An 11,316-nucleotide genomic window follows, 5' to 3' on the forward strand; every position below is an offset into this window, starting at 1 on the left:
AAAAAAAAAAAAAAAAAAATTCTTCATGACTTGTCTCCTCCTCACCTGTTAGGCTTTCTCATTCACTGCTCTTCAACACGCACCTTTCTCTTAGACTGGACATAACCAGCCCTATAAACGCCATGCTCAATTATGCCTGAAACTGCTCTTGTAGTTCCCTTCATTTAGAATGCTCTCCTATTTACTACCTGCCTATGCAAACCCTATCCATCCACCTAGGGCTAGAAAGCTCCCCCTCAACCCCGACTGCTGTAGCCCACACTGATCGACCCTGCTTAGGACTCCAACTACACTTGTAGCCTATTACACAGTCTAGGGCTACTTTACGTCTTTTTATGGTACAAATGATGAGCATTGTACCATTTAGTCTCACATATGTATGCCCTCAAAAGAAAGCTTCACATTTATTTCACATTAATGCCTAAAACTGTGCTAAGCACAAAACACAGGCTCAAATGAATATCTGTTAAGTTTTTCAACAAATCGTTACTGGAAGAGCCCAAGGAACATAGGCTACTTATATGTGGTATCGCAGAAAGGCAAAAGGACTACATGTCAGAGTGCAATGTGCCCCTACACAGCCATGTGAGCTTGTTAAATCTCAGTCTTCCAAGCTATAAAATGAAGGTAACAGTATGCATCCCAGAAGAGTTGCTGTGAAGATGAGGGGCAGGGAATTAAAGAATAGTAAATGTGGAAATCTTTCTTTAAAAATGCATAGTACAAAAATAAATTTGAAGTACTATTATTTCTCTCACAGTACCTACACATCACTGTTTTAGCTATAAAATGTGGGCCTGGATTTTTTTTTAATATGCAAGCCCATGAGAAGAAACAGCAAAAGTCTAATTAATCTTGTACAGGAAGCAAATATGTTATAATGTTAACATTCCTAGATAAGACCACCTCTCACTGTCCTCAAAATGGACATACATGTTAACTGTAACTGACTTTTACTCATTAATTGCTAGTTGAATTTTCTAGAGATGACAAGTAGTGATGGCTTAAAATCAAGGCCTACTTTTCTACTGGGACTTTGAAATATGGTCCCACCCCAAAAAATAATGGCAAGAGAGCCTTTATTTGCCTCCTAAAAAGCTCTTAAAAGACCACAGTCTCGTCATCAGGCATGGTACCACCACAGCAGACGCAAGATACCAGAGCAGACAGACTCATTAGAGGCTGCAGGGCGTTTGACCCTGCAGTGAGCCAACAGATTTTCCTTGTGGTGGGCATATTTCAGGAAGACACTGACATGCTTGAAAACAGGAGTTCTCAAGCACACCCACACCATGATGACAGCTGTCAATCTGTTCTAAGCCACTGGATGCAGCAAGTCAGAGGACTGGGAAACATTTGCTGATAAGAGCAGCAATTGCTTAGTGAAAACCTGGAAATAATCTAAATATCCAGTAACAGGGAATGGTTAAAAAAGATTGATTATACAAGATTACAGGGCCATCAAAAGAAGGGATTTAACGACCTGGAAAGATTTATGTAAGAACTATGGGGGATGGGGGAAGGAAGCTGCACAACAGTAGCTCATTTTTTGTAAAATATCCCCCAAAGAACATAAACATGAACAGAATGGTTAACATCAAATGATTAACAATAGTTATCTCTCCAGTGTATCTCTGGGTGGATAACATTATAATAGGATTTTCTTCAAATAAACAAAACCCTAAATCAGAAAATAAATGCCAAACAAGAGTATCTATAAACCAACCTAGCCCTAGTAACTCAATTCTTTGCCTAAGGAACATTTTTCAGTCAGTGTCAAAATACTGAGAAGTCATTTCCCAGTGACCAGACCAGACATCCAAGGATAAGGACCCCAAAAAAGGACTATCTATTGCTAATCCATTAAAAAAAAAAAAAGGCATTGCAAAGGCAGAAAAGAGTTGAAAATGAGAGCTGTGGCCTTTAGAGACATTAACTTTCAGCTATGTTTTGTTTTCAAAGAAAAGAACATGCTCAACTCTAAAATAATAAGCTTTGAGTTTAATACTTTGTTAGAAATTTAAAATGAGCATTTCATTACCTATCATACATCAGAAATTACTCAAGCTCTTTATAAAACATGGTGGGATCTGTTTTTAGTAAAGCCCTTCATACAATAAATCTGAGCTTCTAAAGAGAAGTTGAGTGATTTTTCCATATTTCCATATTATAACCTCTCTGAATTTCAGTTTCCTCAATGTTAAAAGGAGACATTAATAATAGCTATCAAATAAAATAATGTAAGATGGCTATTAGTGCTAGTCAGAATAAAGGCTTATAAGCAAAATATTCTTCCTCTTAAGCTTCTTTACAAAAAAATAAGGCATATAACCCAATGTGTGTTGAAGTAAATGCAAAATGAAAAAATTACCAGTATTTCCAAGAACTCTTTGGATTACCCACTGACAGGAATTCAAAAGAAATACAAGCAGAATGGGCCCTCTACTCAGATAGCTTAAACTCTAATGGTAGGAACATAAGACAGGGTTACAATGTTTCTTGGAAAAGCAAGCAGCTAGAATTAGAGGGAAGAGGTTTAGTTTAAAAGTAGCTAAGTCCTGACTCATTCTATAGGATGGTAGAGCTCTGCATAGCAAAGAAAAAGGGAACTCCAGGTGGTGACAGGAAAAACAGATGTGTGAATAAAGTGCATGTATGTTTTTCTAGATGAAATAGAAATCAAAGGCCAAAGCAGATAAAGAAATGAGAATTATCAAGCCCAAAAAGGAAACTGACAGGAACATCTTAAAATCTAGGCTCAAAAGTTTCAATGGGGTGAGGAACTGACTGCAAATTCTAAATTGCATTCATACACATACCATGCCAGATAGAGCATCCACAGCACCGTAAAGTAGAAGTTACAGTTCTGGAGTCATTCTGCTGAAGGAAAAACAGATGCCAAGCTACTGCAGGAGGGACTGAGAAAGTCAGTGGGACCAGGTGGTTAGTGGGTGTTATCCAGAAAAAGTTAAGTACTCCTGGCTCTCAAAGAAAACTACTCACTGAAAAACGCCCACGCTAAAAAATGTCTGTGTGCCATTCTACACACAATATGTAGAGCCCTGTAATACATTTAATTCCACTCAAACATTTGCAGGTTCTTTGTTAGAAAACAAAACACAGCATATCTGAAATACAAAGTCACTAGCACTATGTCCAGTGAACACTGAATTGTGGCGGGAAACTACATCTCTTTCTAAATCCCTTCCCTCTTTCCCATCAGTTGTTGAGTATCATTGCTAATTATGTTGAATTAGCCAAGATTAAACTTAAAATGATGAAGGTGTTAAGGGATACACCCAAGGTCATACATGTGAATCAATAGCAGCTATAACAATGAATCGATCTCTCGGCTTAAGTGATCAATTTAAAAAGACAATATGTTAATTCTAATCCATAAAGACAGACCAACCGGTTGACTTTGTGAATAGGCTTCAAAAGTTCTGGGCCCAACATAATGAAGCCACCCAGTACCAATTTACCAGGGAAAATTACTCTTCTCTGTGCCTCGGTATAGTCATCTGTAAAGTCCACAGGACACCTGGCCTCTGTGAGTCTGTTTTCTTATCCATAAGATGGGCGAACCTACTTACTAGGGTTCTTGCAAGGAATAAATCTGTTAATGATGCAAAACATCTTGTACAGTTTCTGCACACTGTAAGCACTCAAATAAATGCCAGCCACAGTTATACTCCACACAAACTTAACACATGGTCAGCCAGTGAAGGGACACTTACTATGTACCTCATTTCTTTTAAATCTAGACCTCTTTCTTTAAAGACTTTTAAAAGAAAGGCACACGTCATTTTACCTATGCCTATTTCTAAAACAGTACTCATCACAGTTTACTGTAAATCTTTGTTGGCTCCCACACTGGATTGTGAGTTTAAGGTGGGCGTCCAAACTCTTATCTTTGGACACCCAATGTGTAGCACAATGCCCCACTGAATATCCAACTACTTGATCAACTGATGCATTTCCGAAAAGTGAACAAGCTGTTACTTCCTATGTGGAAAGAAGTAGGTAGATACATCTGATCTATAAAATACAAATTGTATTTATAGTCTTAGACCACTTTTTGAAAAAAGCCATCTCAGCTCCAACCAGGAAATGACACTTTGCTTTTTGACTTTGCTTTTTGCAGCTACCAATCATTATATTTATAGATTCAAAGTGAGTTTCAACAAGCCTTTGGGATACTTTCTGTCCATCTCCTCCACTCAAAAGTCTAATCAGTGAGCTACACAAAAAGCCAAACCACCTAACTGGTTTACTAAACGACAAAAATATCCACCATTTATGGTCTGCCCAAATGTGCAAAGCACTTAGGGATTTATATCAACTCATCTGATCCTAAGTACCCTATGTAGTAGGTGACATTGTCCCCTTTTATAGAGGCAAAGAGTAACTCACTCAGAGTCACACAGCTATATGTGACAGATCTGGGATCTAAACCAACATTAATTTTAAAATTAATGCTCTTTCCTATATGCAGCACTATCTCCTAAAGATCAATTATGATTCCCAATGCTTACTTAAGGAAAAGACAGAATTGTCGGCCGGGCGCGGTGGCTCACGCCTGTAATCCTAGCTCTCTGGGAGGCCGAGGCGGGCGGATTGTTTGAGCTCAGGAGTTCAAAACCAGCCTGAGCAAGAGCGAGACCCCGTCTCTACTAAAAATTAGAAAGAAATTAATTGGACAACTAAAAAATATATAGAAAAAATTAGCCGGGCATGGTGGCGCATGCCTGTAGTCCCAGCTACTCGGGAGGCTGAGGCAGAAGGATCGCTTGAGCCCAGGAGTTTGAGGTTGCTGTGAGCTAGGCTGACGCCATGGCACTCTAGCCCAGGCAACACAGTGAGACTCTGTCTCAAAAAAAAAAAAAAAAAAAGACAGAATTGTCAATTTTTTGAAGAACCATACCAGGTTATTACAGTGAGATTTTACAACTGGTCTATTTAAGCTAATTTATCTATCTTTAAAAATCAAAATAAAATCAAGGAGTTAAAAACAGCATAAAAACATATGCCAAAAACTCATCAAACTGTCAAACAAGGCTTAAGGTAAGGCTCTTAGCTGAGGGCAAACAGTAACAATAGACAGGGCTCATATCTATTTTACTGTAGCCTTCAATCTCTTTGTTCTGGTCAAGGCCATTCAGAAATAACTTTTCTTGTTGGGTCTCTTATGGGAAAACAGCAAAATAACCAGTACAGGAAAAACTTACATAATAAAGAACTGGCTAGAGTTTTTAAAAAGTCAACTAATCTAAACTGCTGGGAATGACTTGTTCTCATGAGGCCATTGATAATTTTTATCTCATTACAAGTGTTAGAAACACACAACTATACCTCTATTAGAAGACCTTTCAGCAGAGAAAACAGTAGTATGATTGGCTTTCAGCACACATTTCACAAAACAGAAGGCTGAGAATATTTTTCCTTCTTTCATATTCTCCTTAGAAAAATTCTCTCAGAATCCAGCTCCAACTGTTCGTTTCTCCACCAAGACATAGAGATGACTACTAGGGTCATATTCATGTAGAGATCAAGATGGTTCTAAAGCATAAAAGTTGCCATTCTATAATCATAATTTCTTGCTCCCTACTTGTCATCTTTCCCTAGAAAAATGTAGGATCCAAGGATCTTAAAAGTCCCTTTACAAGGAAATCTTAGTCCATTCTCTAAGGTATTCTCATTTAAAGGAAACTGCTTAGTTTGTTGACACTGAAAGAGCAGGTAACATAACAGGATGACATAATTTAGAATTTTCTCTCTACTTACGTAGATACAGTCCCTCATTTCCTCCTCCCCAACAAATCATGGAAAATCTAAAAATCTACAGAAAAAGTAGTATGATAGACAAAAATTAGTGACCAAATTCTATTAGATGAAGAACCTAGGATTGTGTGCCACAAGTTAACTGATGAACTTTCTCCCTGGTATGAAGCAAGCACTAGAAAAACTGGATTTTTCACAAGCTTGCTTCCTGATGTATACTAGCAATACTATCCCTACAGGCCAGAATGAATATATTCCCCCCGCTAAATTACATTATGTCTATCTTCAAAAATAGCGAAAATTCCTGTTTAAACACATTTACTTTAATAGGACACGTGTAAAGAAAAATTAAGGACTAAATGGTGTTCACATAAAAATATACTTGTATTGTTCCACCACAAGTCGAATTTCTTAGAACCGGACCACCTGGCTTTGATTCCTGCTTCTGGCACTTACCTTGTGTGTTGTGTGCATGTGTGTGTGTGTGTGTGTGTGTGTGTGTGTGTGTGAGTGAGAGAGAGAGAGATTGGGGAGATTATAAGAGACAGAGATGTTGGGGAAATTATTCATCTCTGAGCCTCAGTTTCCACATCTGTAAAATGGGGCTAGCAGTCTTACCTCTCACTGGTTGTTATGAAGACCAAGTTAATATGTGTAAAGGGCTTAGAACAAAGCTTGGCATACAGCATGTGCTGTAAGCAGTAACTACTATTATAACAAACTAATTGTCTGATATTACCTCATCAGCTGGTGAATAAATCACAAGTGGATGGATTCTATATATGTGTCCATAGTATACAGCACTATATATAGCATACATGTCTAATCTAGATATCCATGCATATAGCCAAGTAACATCTATTAAACATCGACTCTATCACAGATGCTTATTTTAATTATTGAGTTTGTCACAATACAAAGACTACATTATCATTTGCACTGCAAAGATGAGAAAATGACTCAAAAAGACAGGATTTGCTATATGCAAAATAAAGTTCTATAATAATACATCATTTTTCTGAAAGCAACATGTGTACAAAGCAGAGTTGGGTCTCATCGGAATGTAACTGGAGGAAAAAAGCCATTAATAATCAACTCTGATTAAAAAATAAAACCAAAGCTTATATTTAACAATTTACAATTTGTAAAAAGGCCTCATGACAACTCTAGCAATAAGGAAACTAAGAGCCAGAGATTGATTAACATGAAGACTACACAGAAAATACTGCAGGTAGGGTCTGAATCAAATTTACCTGATTCCAAGTCCGGTGCTCTTCCTGCTTCTGTATCCACAGCCAAATGGGCAAAATGCACTTTTTGTAGTGGCCCAATTCTCTGGAGACTCTGCCTAGAGAACCAGCATCATGGGAATTTGCTCAGCCTGGTTTTATAGAGGCTGCCTCCCTGATCTATAGAGTTCCAATTCTAAAATGGCTTCAATGTAATACAAGCACTGCATGATGGGAAATGTACAGAAGATTATAGGGTAGGAGTCATATTCCAGGAGCTGACAGTCCATAAATATTTGCTACTGATGAATGAAGATATTCAATCTGAGAACTAGGTCTACGGTCTAGACCAAATCACCTCATTTCTCATAAAGACTTCATCTACGAGACGGGTGAATGGTTTCTTATCTCACTGAAGGGAGAGGCTAGGAAAATAATTTAGCAGTTGCTACTGGATTATTAACCTTCCATTCTGAAGGACACACTTAAATTTCTAACTTAGGTCCAGTAAAATTGACAGGTTTTACACTCACCACACTGTGTGCTGCTAAGGATGGTGCATCCAAGAAAAATAAAGGCTCAGACAACTGAGATATCCCTAAGTAAGAAATGGGGTGCACTGGAAGCAGTCGAGAAGAAATTCACTAAGAACAAAGTAATACTTATACATTCCCAACATGAAAATGCAAAAAGCCAGTGTCCAGTTCTATAAACTGCATATGTGTATGGTTTCATAAAAACAATTGAGACAGAGTGAAAATGCAGACAATTTTCACGTTCTTGTAAGTGCTTCACCTTTCGGTTTTGGCTTCTGTGGCAGGCTGATTTTATATGTTCATAACATCACCTTGCCAAATCCCATCTCCCACACAAGGCAAGTAAAATCAGAGCCTGATGCTATCCAACCTTACCAAAGAGAAATATAGTGAAGGCGATGACAAAAACCACTCATTTTTGCAGAAAGGTTGGCAAATTGTTTTACCAACGCTGCCACCTTTGAAAACCCCACTACGTTTGAGCTCTCCATTTGCAAAAGACAAAGATATACTCATCTTCTAAAGAAAATGAATCCAAATCACTACCACACCTTCCCCACCACCAAGGTGGCCCCCAGGCAAATTTCAGACCGAAAAACGTGCTAACACACAGTATGGGGGAATTTGGGACAAGGACACAAAAGATTCTGGCATTAAATGACGCTAAATATCGAGAGAAAATACTCCGATTCTCAGCCTCTGATATTTTTTTTCCCGGGTATCCGGCCTGACTCAATAACCGGTTCCAACACATTCATTTTATTGATTCAAACCCCAATCCTGTTCTTCCTAGGGAATCTTGGGTCCTGCCAGGTTCCATAACCAGCGAAGGATGATGAAATGGCTTTACTGCAAAGTGGGAGGGGGTTTCCCCCCGTTGTCTCCCAAGGTTAAATCCTTATTCACTTAGGGGGAGTCAAGCAGGGGCACTGGGACTCGAGAACTCACCCCCATTTGGCTAAATTTTAATTTTTGGAAACCGGAAAGCACGAAGCACGGGTGACAGAGCTAAAAGGGAGGGTTCTAGCCGAGCAAGGCGCAGGGAAGGGTTGCATGAGGATCATAACTAGGTAGTGAGGGAGAGGATCCGGGGTCCAAGGCCCCACCGTCCTTTCAAGCGCAGTACGGAGGCGCACCCCGCCCGCCAGGCAGGGCCGCAGGCGGCGAGGGAGGCCCGGGCCTCTCCAAGAGGCGAAGGGCCCGGCCCCGGAAACAGGGAGGGGCCGCGGCTAGGCCAGGCCCGCGCCGCAGGCTTCCGCGCTGGGCTGAGGAGGCAGCGCGCCGCTAGCCCCCGGGACCTGCACGCTGGGCCGCCGTAGTCGCAGCGGCCAGAGAGGGGTTTCGAGCTTGGGCCCCCAGGGGCCCCAGGTGGGCCCCGCGCCGCACTCACCGTGGGAGGGTTGCAGGGAGCAAAGACGCTTCCGAGCAAAGCTCCGAGCGCAGTGACCGCTTCCTTCCCAAGCCCGCTCCTCAGGCAGTGACGGCGGCTGCAGTGACTGCAGTGGCGGTGGCGGCGGCAGCTACCCCTGCTCCGGGATCGGCGGCGGCGGTGGCGGCAGCTCCACTTCCGCTACGGCCACCACTTCCGCTCCGGTCCCAGCCTCGCCCCGCCCTGCGCCGTCTCCTCATTGGGTAAGCGAGGCACGGGGCTGCCCCAGTCGCCTGAGAGGGGCGCTTACGGAAGGGAGGAGGAAGATCCGAGGGCTGTGAGGCGGCAGACGCGGGTGGCCCGGCCGGGGGAGGGAGCCAGGAAGGGGCGGGCGAAGGGAAGGAAATTGGGAGGGGCAGCGGGAAGAGGAGGTGGGAAGTGAGAGGGCGGGGCTGGAGATGGTGGTCAAGAAATGGGGTGTGCGGGAACAGGGAGAACCAGGAGTGAGGCTTAGTTTGGGGATGGCCCAGTGTGTTTCGGCTGGATTCCGAGGGTCGTCGCTTACCACCCCACCCCGGAAGTAATCCTCACTGGGTCCGAGGCCGAGGTCATTCCCCTTTCGCTGTGTGCTTTGGGAATACTGGACCTAGGGAAGAACAGAGATTGCTCATCCCAAATTGTCCTTTAATCTTTTTTGGAATCCTTCAAGGTACTTACTGTTTTCTCCTTTCGTAGACTAAAGAGGCTACATGAAGTATCAGGAATGGAACGCGCAAAAGTCTTTTAAAAATTACAGTGTACATGATTTCTTCATTGAGATACTCCCTCCCCAAGGCTCATGGAGGAACCTTCAGGGAGGGAAACAGGCCTCCACGGCTCCCTGCGCCCAGTGACTGCTCTCACCACTACCAACACTCTACTCCTCTCGAGGTAGTTAACTCAAACCCAGTCCTTCAATGCTTCTCACTTTCACTCCCTCCCTTTCATTTATTCTTTCAACAAATGTTGAGCAGGCTTTCTGCTTAGTGCTGGAGACTGCAGTGAACAAGACAGACCAGACTCTGCTGTCTTGGAGTTTACAGTCCTGTAGGAGAAGGAACAAAGTAAATAGGCCTTTGTCATCTCTCCTTTACCCTTACTTAGCTTAATGATAGGCTTCTAATTCACCACTCTGTTCTCAACCCTGCCTCCGTCAACTGCCAAGTGATCTTTTAAAAATACCATTTTAATCTGGTCCTATTCTTGCTTAAATCCTTTGGTGATCACTCAGACCTAGAGAACTATATCCTTGAGTGTGACAATCAAGATTCTGCAGAAGGTGCCTTTATCCTTCAGCTATTATTTGCTTTTTCTCCCCCATCATAATACCCCAGTTCAATTAGATGACTTCTCACTCTTTTTGCCTGGGCTAGAGTGCCGTGGCGTTAGCCTAGCTCACAGCAACCTCAAACTCGTGGGCTCAAGCGATCCTTCTGCCTCAGCCTCCTGAGTAGCTGGGCCTACAGGCATGCGCCACCATGCCTGGCTAATTTTTTCTATATACTTTTAGTTGTCCAATTAATTTCTTTCTAATTTTAGTAGAAACGGGGTCTCGTTCTTGCTCAGGCTGGTCTCAAACTCCTGAGCTCAAACAATCCGCCCGCCTCAGCCTCCCAGAGTGCTAGGATTACAGGTGTGAGCCACCACGCCCGGCCTAGATGACTTCTTATCCTCCCCGAATGCCATCTCCAGTATTTCTAAACAGTTTGACTTAGTTGCCAACATTTTTTTTTAAACTGAGAGATTTCTATGTGAACAGGAATCTGCATCTCTGCCTTCACTAGCAACACTGTGTCCACATTTCTGTATGGCTACAATTGGCTAAAGCCAAGAGGCGGCTGCCTACTATAGATTGGGCATGGATTTGCCAAAGTGTCAGGGTCCCCTCCCAACCAGAGTCTGCTTTTCTCATTTATGTTATCTGTCATATGGGTATTTGTGCCAGTGACCCCTGTGCTATACCACCTTTTGAGTTGAACTGGATTGAGATTGTGTAATGTAAACAGCATGGATTTGAATCCAAACCACTGGATTTGAATCCTACAGAAGTTTCCTAGTGCAAAAACTTCCCCATGAGGACAAAAGACCAGTAATCCAGATACTACTCGGGTTGAAATAAGCTTTAATGTGACATGACTGTGTCTTATACCCTCATCCAGAAAATAGCCAGGTGAGTCAGAGGGCTCATAATGATTACACCACAAATGACATCATCAGTGCATTGAGGGAACGAACAGAAGTGCCATTTGTCAGGCATCCCTCAGTTGCCTACTAAAGGGTTGCACATATTAGCTTCTTTCACCATCTCTGCATTCTACGCCAGGGGTCAGCAAACCACAGCTGTTAACTGACAGAGACACAA

At 42.1% G+C, this 11,316-nt stretch overlaps 1 protein-coding gene across 2 annotated transcripts in view; it reads right to left on the reverse strand.

Moving 5' to 3' along the window:
* YWHAB (tyrosine 3-monooxygenase/tryptophan 5-monooxygenase activation protein, beta) overlaps positions 1-9,128 on the reverse strand; it is a 21,833-nt gene extending 12,705 nt beyond the window's left edge. Inside the window, exons 1-2 of one of the 2 annotated variants that reach the window (XM_012657923.1) lie at positions 8,937-9,128; positions 7,035-7,129 (exon numbers count right to left, since the gene is read on the reverse strand). The gene's annotated coding sequence lies outside the window, so the exon portion shown is untranslated. The remainder of the gene's footprint in view (positions 1-7,034; positions 7,130-8,936) is intronic. The other variant, XM_012657922.1, reaches the window with a different exon arrangement.
* Positions 9,129-11,316: the final 2,188 nt, after the last annotated feature.

The sequence above is a fragment of the Propithecus coquereli genome, unplaced genomic scaffold, assembly GCF_000956105.1.
Source record: "Propithecus coquereli isolate 6110/MARCELLA unplaced genomic scaffold, Pcoq_1.0 Scaffold566, whole genome shotgun sequence".
NCBI classification, from domain to species: Eukaryota; Metazoa; Chordata; class Mammalia; order Primates; family Indriidae; genus Propithecus; species Propithecus coquereli.